Source organism: Macrotis lagotis, chromosome 4 (genome assembly GCF_037893015.1).
Source record: "Macrotis lagotis isolate mMagLag1 chromosome 4, bilby.v1.9.chrom.fasta, whole genome shotgun sequence".
Classification (NCBI taxonomy): domain Eukaryota; kingdom Metazoa; phylum Chordata; class Mammalia; order Peramelemorphia; family Peramelidae; genus Macrotis; species Macrotis lagotis.
The window spans coordinates 64397230-64413064 of NC_133661.1; positions in this window are offsets into that span (position 1 = coordinate 64397230).

Here is a 15835-nt window from a genome sequence, read left to right on the forward strand (position 1 = left end):
CATATAGTTTCTAAATCTTCCTTGGCAGGCAGACTCCCAATTACTTTATGTTGTCTTCAGTTGCTTTAAATGGAATTTCTCCTTCTATCTCTTGCTGCTGTATCTTGTTAGTCATATATAGAAATACTGAGGATTTATATGGGTTTATTTCTATCCTGCAGCTTTGCTCAAGTTGCTAATTTTTCCAGCTATTTTTTAGATGATTTCCTAGAATTCTCTAGGTGTACCATTATATTATTTGCAAGAGGGAGAGGTTTGTTTTTTCAATACCTATTTAAACTCCAATTTCTTTTCTTTCTCTTATTGAAGCTGACATTTCTAATATAATATTGAATAATAGTGGTGATAATGGGCATCCTTGTTTCACCCCTGATCTCATTGAGAATGTTTCTAGCTTATCCCCATTACATATAATACTTGAAGATGGTTTTAGATAGATATTATTATCATTTTAAGGAACTTTCCATTTATTCCTATGCTCTCTAGTGTTTTTATAGGGATTGGATGAAGTATTTTGTAAAAAGCTTTTTCAGCATCTATTGAAATAATCATATGATAGATTAGATTTGTTATTGATATGGTCAATTATGCTGATAGTTTTCCTAATATTGAATCAACTCTGCATTCATGGCATAAATCCCACTTGATCATAGTGTATTGTCATAGTGATAACTTGCTGTAATTGCTTTGCTAATATTATATTTAAAATTATTGCATCCATATTCATTAGTGAAATTGGTGTATAATCTATTTTCTTTGTTTTGACTCTTTCTGATTTAGGTATAAGAACCATATTGCTGTCATAAAAGAAATTTGACAGAACTTCTTATTCACCTATTTTTTCAGATACTTTATAAAAAGTTGGAACTAATTGTTCCTTGAATGTTTGATATTATTCACTTGTGAATCCATCTGGCGCTGGAGATTCTTTCTTAGGGAATTCACTGATGACTTGTTTAATTTTTTTTCTGAGATGTGGTTATTCAGGTATTTAATTTCATCTTCTTTTAACCTGGGCAGTTTATATTTTTGTAAATATTCATTCATTTCACTTATATTGTCAAATTTATTGGCATACAGTTGGGCAAAAGAGTTCCAAATTGTTACTTAAATTTTCTCCCCATTGATAATGAATTCACCTTTTTCATTTTTAATTCTGATAATTTGGTTTTCTTCTTTTAAATCAAATTAGCCATTTTTTTCATAAAACCAAATCCTGGTTTTATTTATTAGTTCATTATTTTCTTGCCTTTGATTTTATTAATTTCACATTAATTTAAAGAATTTCTACTTTGATATTTATTTGGGGATTTTAAATTTGTTCTTTCTCTAAATTTTTTAGTTGTATGCTCAATTCGTTGATCTTCCCTTTATTTTATTCATGTAAGAATTTAGACATATATTTCCCCTAATAACTGCTTTGACTGTATCCCATAAATTTTGACATATTGTCTCATTGTCTTGGATGAAGTTATTTATTCTATGATTTGTTGTTTGATCCATTCATTCTTTACATAGATTATTCAGTTCCCAGGAAGTTTTAGCTTTATTTCTTCATGGTCCTTTATTGCATATAATGTTTATTGCATTATGATCTGAAAAGAATATATTCAATTCAATATTTCTGCATTTAATAATTTTTATTCCCTAATACATGTCCAATTTTTGTGCAGGTGCCATGTGCTGTACAAACAAGGTATATTTCCTCCTTTTCCCATTTAATTTTCTCCAAAGGTATAACATATCTTATTGTTCTAACATTCTATTCATCTCTTTAACTTCCTTCTTTATTTTATAATTAGATTTAGCTAATTCTGAAAGAGGGTAGATTTTTGTTGTTCATGTCTTCCTGTAACACCTTTAACTTCTCTTCTAAGAATTTGAATGCTATGCCATTTGTTTAGTATTAAAATTTCTCCATTGTCTATGGTACCTTTTAAGAGGATGTGGTTTCCTTCCTTATCCCTTTAAAGAGATATATTTTGACCATTGCTTTGATTGAGATAAGAATTGCTATGCCTATCAGGCCGCCTAGGTGGTGCAGTGGACAGGGTATTGGCCCTGGAGTCAGGAGTACCTGAGTTCAAATCCAGCCTCAGACACTCAATAATTGCCTAGCTGCATGACCATGGGCAAGTCACTTAATCCCAGTGACTTAAATTATTTTTTTTAGGGTTTTTTTTTGCTAGGCAAATGGGATTAAGTGGCTTGCCCAAGGCTACACAGCTAGGTAATTATTAAGTGTCTGAGACCAGATTTGAACCCAGGTACCCCTGACTCCAAGGCCAGTGCTTTATCCACTGTGCCACCTAGCCTCCCATGCGCCACCTAGCCGCCCTAAATTTTTTTTAAGAAGGATTGCTACCCCTGATTTTTTTTAACTTCTGCTGAAGCATAACATCTTCTGCTCTAACATTTTACCTTTACTCTTATGTGCATCTCTCTGCTTCAAATGTGTTTCTTGTAAGCAGTTTAATGTAAGTTTTTGTAAGGTTTTTGTAAGCCTATTATAAGATATTGTAAGGTTTTTAATCCACTCTGCTATCCACTTCTAATTTGTGGGAGAGTTCATACCATTCTCATTCATAGTTCTAATCACTAAATCTTTATTACCTCTCCATGTTAATTCCCCTCTGTTTTTATTTTCCCCCTCCTTTTGCCTTCTCCCTTCTCCCCATTGTTTTACTTCTGAATACTGCCTTCCTCAATGTATTCCCCCCCTCTTCTATCCACCACCCTCCCTTTTCTTTCCCCTTCCTTTTTCTCCTTCTTCCTTCCTTCCTTCCCTTCTAACCAACCATCCTTCCTTCCCTTTCCACCTTTCCCCTCCTAATTGAAAGGAAATATACATTTTCAAACTCAGTTGAGTGTGTGTTAATCCCACTTTGAGCCAAATCTAATGAGAATTAGATTCAGGCAGTTCACATCTCTTCCCTTCTTTCCTTTTATTATCATAGGTCCTTTGCACCTCTTCATTTGATGTAATTTATTCCATTCTATCTTCCCCTTCCTCCCACCCCCTTTTTTAATGCCCTAATTTTTTAAATCATTCCATCAAAGTCATAGACATATCCATTACTTTAGTCTAAGCATTCCCCTCTTATATAGTTAAAATTTTCAAAAGTTATAAGAATCTTTCTCCCAGGTAGGGATGGAGCTAATTTAATCTTATTGGATAGCAGTATTTTTCTTTTCCCCTGTTTACCTTTTCATGAATCTCTTGAATCTCCTGTTTGAAGATCAAATTTACTTTTCAGCTCTGGCTTTCCATCAGGAAACTTTGAAAACTGTCTATTTCATTAAATGTCCAACTTTTCCCCTGAAATAGAAGATTCAGTTTTGCTGGATAGTTAATTTTTTGTTGTCATTCAAGCTCCCTTGCTCTCTGGAAAATCATATTCCAGGCCCTTGGATCCTTTAATGTTGATAGGTCCTGATCAACCAACCTGTCTGAATGGGTGTCCTGGGAAGCTGTGCAGGAGCTCTCCTGGTTTGCACACTGGAGCTCTCTCAATCCTCCCACTACATACACTGCAAAGGTTTCTGCTCCCACCCTCAAGTTCAAGCTAGTCCCCTGACTCCCTGCCTTGGATCTCTGCTCTGTTCCCTGGACATTACCACATACCCCCAGTGAGAGACCTTGTTGGAAGATACTCTCTCTGTTCTTTTGTGGTTCTGTCACTCTAAAATCTTGCTGGTCTGAGGGAAAACCAGGAGAGCTTAAAACAGTGTATGAGAAAGTGAATGAAAATTTGGACAGTTTTCCCTTATAATTTCTTGAATGATTTTTTTTATCTAAACTTTCTAGTAGTCCAATGATTCATATATGTCTCTTCTGTTGTTAACTAAAGAAATAAAGAAATAATTTTTCCCTCTTGTTTATTTTGTGGTTAGATTTATCTAGTTCTGAGAGAGGGAGAATGAGTTCTCCCATTATTAAAATTTTGCTGCCTATGTCTCCTTGCAATTGATGCAGGTTTTCTTCTAGGAATTTGGAAGCTATACTACTAGGTATATACATATTTAGTAATGATATAGCTTCATTTCCAGTGATGACTTTTAAGAAGATAAAGTTTCCTTCCTTAACCCTTTTAATGAGATCGATTTTTGCTTTTACTTTATATGAGATCAGGATCTTTATCCCTGATTTTTTTTTTACTTCAGCTGAGGCATATTATATTATGCTTCAACCTTTTACTTTTACCCTGTGTGTATCTCTCTGCTTCAGATGTGTTTATTGTAAACAACATATTGTAGGATTCTGGTTTTTAATTTGTTCTGCTCTTTGCTTCCATTTTATGGGACACTATATGCCATTCACATTTATAGTTAAGTTTACTAATTCTGTATTTCCCTTCATGCTATCAGTCTCCATTTATATGTTTCTCTTTCCTTTTTTTTCTCATTCCTCCTCATTAAAATTTTAGTACCTTTCCCCTTTGACTTTTCTTTTAAAAATTTAACTTTCAGTTTATTTTCTCTTATACCTTTGCCTTCCCTTTTATCAGTCCCTTTTCCCCTTATCTTTCCTTTCTCAGTTCCCCCCACAGTATTTAACCCCTTGTTAAGTGATTAAGTTGAATACTGATCTAATAAACTATAAGAATGGGAGGCTCTGGAGGTCTCACCTGAGAACTTTGCACATTATTGTAAGTTACAGGACCACCCATCTTATGATACCCTCATGAGACAAGATGGTAAGCTTTGGTCAGCACAGTTGAATTAAAGTGGCCAAAGGCTCATGAGACACTTAAGTTTAAAGTTAGCACCCCTGCTTTTCATCAGGGCTTTTTGTCTCAAACATAGTGATATCATTTTGGATCTCTTAGTTTGACCTTTTAATTATCCTAAAAGAAATAAAATTCTAAAGAATTCAAAGTGTTATATCTTTCCTTTTAGTGTTGTATACAATTTGATGGTCTTGACCAACGTTGTTTTTTTGTTGTTTTTTCATTATCCTTTTCATTTACCGTTTTATGCAACTCTTGAGAAGTGTAGTTGACAATTGAATTCTCTGTTCAGTTCTGATCTTTGCGTAAGGAAATTCCAGAAGTCCTCTATTTTGTTGAAATTCTATCTTTTTCCCTGACAACATATGCTGAATTTTTCAGGGTATTACATTCTGGGTTGTAATCCCTGGTCCTTTGCTTTCTGATATATGGTATTCTAGGTCTTCTGATCCTTCATTATTGAGCCTGATTGTGTTTTCTTTGTATTTGAATTGTTTTCTTTCTGCTCCTTGGAATATTCTTCTCTCCTTTATTTGAGTGCTCTGGAAAGTGGCTATAACAACCCTTGGAGTTTTTATTCTGTGGTCTCTTCCTAGAGGAGTTCTGTGGATTTTTTCAGTGGTTATGTGTTTTTCTTGTTCTAGCACACTTAGACAGTTTTCCTTATAATTTCCTGAATGATGTTTTTTTTTAATCTAAACTTTCTAGTAGTCCAATGATTCATATATGTCTCTGCTGGATCTGTTTTCCAGGTCATTTGTTTTCCCTAAAAATGTTCTTTACATTTTCTTCAATTTTTTTTTAGTCTTTTTTCTTTTGTTTGATGAAATCTTGTAGTCTCACAGATTCATTTGTTTATATTTGTTCAATTCTAATTTTTAAGGTTTTACTTTCTTCACTTACCATTTGTGTTTCCTTTATAAAGGTGTTTAATTCTCTGGCCAATTTTTCATAATTTTCCTGAATGACTCTCATTTTTTCCATTTTTCTTCTTCCTCTCTTCTTTGGTTTTTAAATTATTTTTTATACTCTTTGAGGAGCTTTTGTATCTGAGTCCAATTTATAGACTGTTTTTTTTAGGTTTTTGCAAGGCAAATGGGGTTAAGTGGCTTACCCAAGGCCACACAGCTAGGTAATTATTAAGTGTCTGAGACCAGATTGGAAACCAGGTACTCCTGACTCCAAGGCTGGTGCTTTATCCACTACACCACCTAGCCGCTCCAAATTTATAGACTTTTGATACTTCACCTGTGAGTAATTTTTCACTAGTTTCTTCAGATATGGCATTGTCATCATATTTGTCTGTAAAGTAATTTTCTATAGTGAGTGCTCTTTTAGATTTTGTGGCCCATCTTTGTTGCTTTAGTTCTGCATCTGGGGTATAAAGAGTATAGATCAATCTTATTTCTTTTTTGTTTGTTTGTTTGTTTGTGCTGGAATCTGATCCTTTTCTTGTTGTTGGCCAAGATGTTGCCTTTACAGTCTAGGCCTTACCTTTGCAGAGGTCTTTTTCCCTCCTTTATATCCAAGCTCTGAGTTAACAATGGTTTATTCTCTACCCAGTACTGTCTTTTGTCCTGGTGTTCCCATGATTTAGACTTTGGTTGGGATTGGGATCTTCCCTCTGGCTTGTTATCTAGCTGCTGGGACCTCTGCCATTGTCAAGTTGTTGGGACCTATATTGTTCTGTGGCTAACAGACTCCTGCTGACTTTCCCTGCTCTCCTGCCTCCTGGGCTTTACTTCCCCTTTCCCCTGAAGAGACAGACCTTTACTGAAGATCCACTATGATGTCTACCATTGAAAGCTCTTTTGGATCTTCTCTTTTTATTGACAGGATCTGTAATCTGAGTGTTGGAATAGAGGTTTCATTTATGTTTGGTAGAGAAAAGCTCCAGATGCAAATTAGCTTCATGCCACTATCTTGGCTCTGCCCCAGAAGTATAATTAATCCTCATGAAGCAATTTTTAAAAGATATATTAAGAAATAACAAAAAAATAAAAAATAAAAAAAGAAATAACAGAAATATATTAGACCAAGACCTATTACTTTTTTGATTAGCAATGATGGTACAGAAGTCATTTTAAAGATATAAATTAACATCCTTCTTGTGAAAATAAGACATATCATTTTATTCCTTAAATTGTCTCTAGGATTAAATATAAACTCTGCAGTTTGACATTTAAAACTCTTAACAAACTTTTGAGTATTGCTATACATTACTTCCATTCAAACATATCATGCAGTCATAAAACTTGTCTTCTTGCTTCCTTTTCATGTTTTTCCATCTACCTTCTCCCTGTCTTTGTCTGGAATTCATTTTTTTAAAAATTTTTGCCTCTTGTTTTTCTTTATTTCCTTAAAGATTCATCTCAAATACCACCATTTATATAAGATATTTCCTAAAATCCTAGTGCTAATCCTTCCTTAAGTTTGAATTTTATGTATATTTTGGCATATTGCCTCTTCTCTTAAAAATATAAGCCTTCTGAAGACAAAGAATGTTACGCATTTGTCTCTGTTTTACCCAGTACAACTTCAGTGGAAGTAGTTCTTAATCTGGCATAAAAAAGGTTTTGTTTAAAATATTTCATATGAGTCTTTGAGGTTTATCTGAAATTGTCTCTTTTTAAATTTCTTACAGTACAGCAGTACTCTGTTGTATTCATATTTCCTTATTTGTTCAACCATTCCCCAATTCATGAATATCTATTCAATTTCCAGTTGTCTATCCAAAAATAACTGCAATAGAAATTTTTGTAAATAGTGGGGATTTTCTTACTTGTGTAATTGGAGGGGAGTCATGAATTTGTGGTGATATTGCTGGATTAAAGAGCACATATAATTTGTTAACTTTTGGAGCATAGTTCCACATTGCTTTCTAGAAAGTCTCATCCAATTCATAGCTCCAGTCAGAGTGCTTTAATCTGTCTCTTTCCCAGCAGGTCCTCCTACATTTATTTTCCCCTTTTTGGGGGAATGGGTCATTCTTATATGATTAAGTTATTAAAGCTTTATCAGAATCATTTGATTCAAATACATTTCCCAAACTACATTTACTTTCTAATCCTATTTGCATTTATTTTGTGGATATATAAAAATTTTTCAATTGCACATACATGAAATGATCTGTTTTATATTTTTCTATTGCCTGCAATTCTTGGTTAATTAGTAGATTCTTTCAAGGACAATTTTGTCTTCTTATAGGATATTAGGGTAGTTTTCCATGATGAACATCATTTGTCTTCATTCAATGCCATCTTTTTATAATGTGAATTTGAATATTTTGGTAATGTATTCATTTGACAACATTTCTGTATATGGTATAAAATTCTATAAGATATCTTTCACAGTTTTTGAGACAATTTGTGTAAAATAGTCTTTTGTTAAGTAATTTATGAACTTGGATTTATTAGATGGTGATTGAATCAGTTGTTTCTTATTTTTCTTTGTGTACTCTTTTCTTTTGACCTGCTATTTTTTAAACCAGGGTATAACAATGAGTTTTAATGTTTCCTACTTTATAATTTATTAAATAATAGAATTAGTATTTCCTCTACATTCTAATTTTTTTCTTATTACTACCCTTGATATTCTAAACATGTAATTCCTCCAAATAAATATCTCTATGATTTTTTCTATTTCTTTTTAAATGCCTTATTGTTAGGTTACTTGGCAAAGCATTAAAATATATAACAACTAATGTATTATGAGTATTTTTATTATATTAGCAGATACCAATCATAAACAATTACTATCTCTTAAGTTATTTAACTTTTACTTTGTTTTTTAGAGTGTAATTATAATTTTACTTTTCTTTAGTATTCCTTGGTAGATTGATTCCCAGATATTTTATGCATTTTGTAGATATTTTAAATAAAATTTCCTTTTTTTCCCCTATTCTATTTATTTCCATTTGAATTTTTTTACTGCTATACATTACCTCTTAGACTCTAGTCATCATTATAGAAATACCAAAGTGAGATGTTCCTATTCAATATTTTGACCTATTAGAGAATTAAGCATAGCCTCAAGAAATCTGCCTAAATTACTTCATTTCAGACTTCCAGTGAGGAAACCATGATTATCTAGAGTAGGTTGTACAAAAACCCATAACTTTTGGAATTTTTTCATTCAACCATTGGATAAAAAATACTGTCATATATGTGTTGAAAAGTTCATTTTCAGGGACTTCTAGGGTAAAACTCGGAAGAAATGAGAGTCATATAGGAGAATTATGAAAAAAAATTGACTGAAGAAATAAGCTCCTTTAAAAGTAAAATTAGACAACTGGAAAAACATTGCAATTCATCAAAAAGTAAACTGGAAAAGTAATGAATTTAATCAAAAGTTAAAATTAACCTGCTGACAGAAGAAACAAGACAACTAACTGAAAAAAGAGCCCTAAAAATTAGAATTGGACAAATGGGAACTAATCTCTATGAGACATCAAAATCAAAAAGTTAAAAGAATGGAAGAAAATGTAAGGTACCTTTTAGGAAAAAATGACTGACCTGGAAAATAGATTCAGGAGAGATAAATTATGAATCATTGGTCAATTGAAACCATGATCAAAAAAAAGAACATGAACATAAACTTTCAGGAAATTATCATGGGAAACTCTCTTATTATCCAAGAAGATGACAAAATTGGCCTTGAAAGAATCCATTTCCAGAAAGAGATCCCAGAATAAAAAGTCAAAGGAATATTGTAACCATGTTTCAGAATTATCTGCTAAAGGAGTAAATACTGCAAATAGCCAAAAAAGAAGAAATTTAAATACTAAGGAAACATGTATAGAAAATGTAGAATTTATTCAATATTAAAGGATTGGCAGACATGAAAAATGATATTCTGGAGGGAAAAGATCTTGGATTATAACCAAGAATCAACTCCCCTGAAAAATTCAGTATGTTTTTTCAAGAGAAAAGATGAATTCCCAATAAAATACAGGGATCTCCAAAATTGTCTGATAAAAAGACCAGGACTGCACAGAAAATTTGATCTCCAAATACAAAACTCAAGAGATGCCTAAAAATGAAAATAGAAAGGAGAAAACTGCTAGTCAATTACATTAAACTGTATACATCTCTAAATAGCAAAATAATACATATAAATATTGAGTATAGTATTTCTCTTAGGATATTTAAAGAAGCATACTTTGAATAGAAAGATTAGGGAGGGAGTTATGATGATGCTTAAGCTGATATTTTAGCACATGAGAGTTGAATATATTTGGAAGAAGTATACTTAGAGGGTATGAGTATGAATGGAATGTGAAGTGATTTTGTATCAAAAGATTCTTTAGCTCACAAGGATTTTATTTCTATGGGGAATAGAGAGGGAATGTACTTAAAGTATCTGTACATAAATAGATCATGAAGTGATCTTATTTTACTTGAGACTTTTAGCATTTCTTTAGAGTGTGGTATAAATTGGAAAGAGGGTGTTGTATAAGTCGATTATTTAATTTGATACTATATATGATTCTTGAAAACTACATTTCTGATAGGATAGTTGTGGGAGGTGTACTTGGACAGAGGGTGTGGTTATGAAGTGAGTAAGAGGGAATGAAACTCAACAATCAATCAATCAAACCAATCCTTGAGAATTGTAACTGAGCAGAGATAAAGGGAATTCATCTTGACATAAGATGTGAGTACAAATCAGTTTTAAAATAATTAATTCATGAAAAGAAGGATTTTATGAGAAGGCAAAACTTTAGAGGAAAAATAATAATGCATGAAAGACAATTATTTATTATTGATATATATTCCCTCTATTATAGAAAAGGGAAAGAATGGAGTCTGTGAACACTGAGTGAAACTTACTCTCAATAGATTTGACCCAAAGAAGGAATAACATACATTTTCAATAAGGTTTAAAATTTTTTCCCTGTCACTATAGTGAAGGAGAAGAGGAAAGGGAAAGAAAGGGAAAGATGGGATTAAAAAATGAAAGTAAAAAGTAAGTGTAAATTAAAAGTTAAAAAGAAAAGTAAAAGAAGAAAGGAAGAAGGAAAGGAAAAGGATTGATAGGAAAAAAGATCTATTCAAGAGATAGCAGTCAGAATCAAAACACTGGTATGAAAGGGTAAGGGAAAAGAAATAAGAGAAAAATACAAATGGGGAAAGATAGAATGAAAGAAAATAGAGAACTGATAATCAAAACTTTAAATGTGAATGGAATGAATGCATCCACAAGATGGAAGAGGAGAGCAAAGTGGATCAAAAACCAGAATTCTACAATATATTGGTTATAAGGAGTATATTTGAATCTGAGAGATGCACATAAAATAAGATAAAAGTCTGGGGTAGAATATAATGTGCTTCACTTGAAGTTAAAAAAGCAGGAATAATAATCCTCAGAAATAAGAACAAAAATAGATCTCATTAAAAGGGATAAAGAAGGAAACTATATATATATTCCTAAAAGGCAATGTAGACATATCAGTGTTAAACATAGTAGAGCATCCAAATTCTTAGAGGAGATAAATGTGATACATATCGGGAGACATAGACAGAAAAACTATGATAAGGGGGGACTTCAACCTCCCTCTCTCTCAGAATTAGATAAATCTAATGACAAAATGAATAAGACGAAAGTTAAGAATGTGAATACAATCTTAGAAATTTTAGATATTATAGATGTCTGGAGAAATTTTAATGGGAAAAGAAATTAATATGCATTTTTCTTTGGAGTACATGACACACACAAAAAACTGACCATGTGTTAGGGAATAATAACCCCACAATCAAATGCTGAAAAAGCAGAAATATAAAATGTATCCTTTTCAGATCAGGATGCAGTAAAAATTACATGTAATAAAGGGCCTTGTAATGATAAATTGGAAACTAATTTTAAAGAATGAGTGGATCAAATAATAAATCATAGACATAACCAACAGTTTCATCCATGACAATGACAATGATGAGGCATCATACCAAAACATGTAGGATGAAGCCAAAGTAGTTTTTAGCAGAAATTTTGTATCTCTAAATGCTATAGGAATAAAATAGAGGAAAAAAGGTGATCAGATAGTTTTCAAATGAAGAAATTAAATCCATATATATATAATCATAAGAAAAAATGCTCCAAATTATTTTTGATTAGAGAAATGCAAATCAAAACAATGAAGTATTATGTCATACCTATCAGATTGGATAAGATGAGAAAAAGGGAAAATGATTAATGTTGGAGAGGTTGTGAGAGGATTGGCACATTGATGCATTGCTGGTGGAATTGTGAATGGATCCAACCATTCTAGAGAGCAATATGGAACTATGCCCAAAGAACAAGAAAAATGTTCATGAACTATTACCCTTAATTTAGGAAAAAATTGTGATATCTTTATTATGCAATCTTGCTATCTCTTATACTTTATTTTTCTTCCTTAAGCATATGATTTCTTTCTCATCACATTCAATTGTGATCAATGTATACAATGGAAACAATATAAAGACTGGCAAATTGCCTTCTGTTGGGGGTGGAGGGAGGGAAGCAAGATTAGGTGAAAAATTGTAAAACTTAAAATAATTAAAAACTTCAAAATAAAAAAGAAGACATACATTTTTAATAAAGCCCAGGAAGCACCCCCAAACCAGGCACAGTCTGGGGAAATGAGCAACCAGGAAAAAAAGGAACCTGACCATAAACAATTACTTTCGTCCCATGGAGGACCAAAATACTCAATATGAGGATGACAAAGTTCAAGCTTTTGAATCTAAAGACTCCAAGAAATATTGAAGTAGAGTTCAAGAAAAGAGCTCAAAAAAGATTTTGAAAATCAAGTAAGGGAGATAGAAGAAAAATTGAGAAAAAATGAGAGATGTAGGAAAAAGATGAAAACAAAGTCAGCAGCTTAGTCAAGGAGATCTAAAAAAAATGCTGAAGAAAATAACATGTTAAAAACCAGCTTATGTCAAACAGATAAAACAGTTAAATTATTTTTAGGAGAATACTTTTTTAAAAAAAAGTAGAATAGGCCAGATGGAAAAGGAGATAAGAAAGCTCTCTGAGGGAAACAAATCCTTCATATGTAGAATGGAGCTAAAGGAAGCTGTTGACTTCACGAGAAGTCAAGAGACAATATTTCAAAACCAAAAGAATGAAAAATTAGAAGAAAATGTGAAACATCTCATTGAACAAACAACTGATCAGGAAAACAGATCCAGAGAAGATAATTTAAAAATTATTGGGATACCTGACAGTCATGATGAGGAAAAGAGCCTTGATCTCATTTTTTAAAGAATTTTTACAGGAAATTGCCCTGATAGCCTAGAAGTAGAGGGTAAAATCGAAATAGAGAGAATCCACCAGTCTCCCCCGGAAAGAGATCAAAGAAAAAACAACAACACCCCCCCCCCCAGAATAATATAGCCATGTACCAGAAATCCTAAGTCAAAGAGAAAATATTACAGCCAGAAGGACACAATTCAAATATCATGGAACTGCATTCAGGATCACACAGGACTTAGCAGCAAGGACATTAAAGGCTCATAGGGCTTGGAATATAATATTCTGGAAGGCAAAAGAGTTTGGAATGAAACCAAGAATCAACTACCCAGCAAAAACTGAATATCCTCTTCCAGGGGAAAAGAAGGATTTCCAATGAAACAGGGGACTTTGAAATGATCTTGTTGAAATGACCAGAGATGAACAGAAACTTTGATCTTCAAGTACAGGACTCAGGTGAAGCATGGAGAGTCGATGAGTAGGGTAAATTATGAGGGACTTGATGTTGAACTGTGTATATTCCTGCATGGAAAGATGATACTGATAATATTCACATGAACCTTCTCATTTCATAGAACAGAAGGAGCTTTTATAGATGAGGCGCAGGAGAGAACTGAATTTGAAGATAATAATAATATGTTGTAAAAATGGATTCAATGAGTGAAAGGAAAAAGTCTGGGAGAAAGAGAAAGGAAAGGTAGAATAGGTTAAGATATTTCACATAAAAGATATTTCATATAGATTTTACATTGGTATGCAAGGGGGAAAGAGGGGAAGGTGAGGGGGGAATGAGGGAATTCTCATTGGAAATGGTTCAGAGAGGAAACAATAGGGTATAGACATCTAGAGGACAAGGGAGAAAAGGAGAAGAGGGTGTGGGTGAGAGAGAAGAGGGTAGATCATAGGAGAGGATAGTCAGATATAACACACTTTCTTTTTTACTTTTTGCAAGATGGTTGGATTGGGTGGCTTGTCTGGGACACAGGGCCAGGTGGTTCCTGGGTCTCTGGGGTGGGATGTGGGTTTGGGGGCCTCTTGGCCTCAGGGCCAGTGCTCTGTCTGTTGTGCTGCTTGGCTGTTCCACAGCACATTTTTGAAGAGGGACAGAATGAAAGGAGAGAGAAAATATAATAAAGTGGAGAGGAAGGGATAGGGGAATTAATAATCAGCAACAGCAACTGTGCAAAAATATGGAAATAACTTCTATGATGTTCTTATTATAAAGGAAGTGATCCACCCAAGAGAGAGCTGATGGTATCAGAGTACAGACTGAAAATCATTTTTTCTCTTTCTTTTACTTTTTTCCTCATGAGGTTTTATGTTTTTTGTGGGGGAAGGGTATTATGTTTGATCTTAAAATATTTTAGTAATGTGTAAATAAATAAAGAAAAATAAAAAAATAAATTAATAAAATAAAATAAAATCATGAAAAAACCAAGTTATAGAACATGAATACTATGGAATATTATAAAAGAAACCATAAATAGTCAGACTCTAGAGAAGCATGGAATGACTTACAGCATCTGATACTGAGCAAAGGGAGTAGAGCCAAGAGCACAATATCCACATTAACAACAACATTGTGAGATGACCAATCTTAATAGAAGCAACTTCTCTTGGCAGTTCAGAGAGCTAGGAAAACTGTTTTAGACTCACTATGGACAATGTTATCCCAATCCAGAGGAAGGAAAACAAAGCAAAACAGAAAAATAAACAACAACCTTCTGAAATCGGTGAACACTTCATAAAAATTATCTCTTATGTATCTCTTTCCTTTAATCCTAATTACTCATACCACAAATGACTAATCTGTAAATATGTTTATCAAAAATATGTATGTAAAATGCTAACCTGACTGCTCACCACTGAGGGGAGGGAGGTGGGAAGGGAGGGTGAAAAGAAATTTTGTAATTTAAATATATACATGTACATATGTATTAAAAAATTTTTTAAACTAAAAAGAGAAAGAAGAGATCAATGAATTAGACATGCAACTTAAAAAATAAAGAAAAAACTAGTAAAAGAGCAAATTTTAAAACTCCCAATTAAATATCAAAATTGAAACACTGATAATCACAGGAGAAATTTTAAAAAATGAAATTATGAAAGCCATTGATCTAATAAATAAAGCTGTTTGTTTTATTAATAGACCAAAAAATTGATAAAATTGATAAAAATTGAGAAACCTTTGTTTAATCTGATTTAAAAAATAAAGAAGAAAGCCAAATTATCAATATCAAAATTGAAAAGGGTGAACTTACCACAAATGAGGAGCAAATTAAAGTCATAATTTTCATCTATTTTGTCCAATTGTATACCACCAAATTTGGCAACCTGAGTTAAATGGATGAATATTTACAAAAAGAAAAACTATCCAGGTTATCAAAAGAGGTAAATACTTAATCCCATTTCAGAAATAAAATTGAAGAAACTTTATATATACTCTCTAACAACACTCTAGACCCAGATGTATTTAAAAGTGAATTCTACCAAACACTGGAAGAAAAACTAGTTCAAATTCTAAACTATCTTAAAAAATAGATCTGCCAAATTCCTTTTATAATGCTGATACCCAACATGATGCTGATGTGTAAACACAAGAGCTAAAATAGACATGGAAAATTATAGCCCAATCTCCCTAATGAAGATTGATGCAAAAAAATAGATTATAACAAGTTATTACTATGATACTACATCATGATCAGATATAATATATGCCAAGTAGGTAGGAATAATTCAATATTAGTAAAACAATCAACACTTACCATATCAATAACAAAATTAACTAAAAGTATATAATTTATAGCACTTGTTACTAATAAAAACACAAGAGACATAGGAATAGATGAAATTTTCATTAAAATGATAAA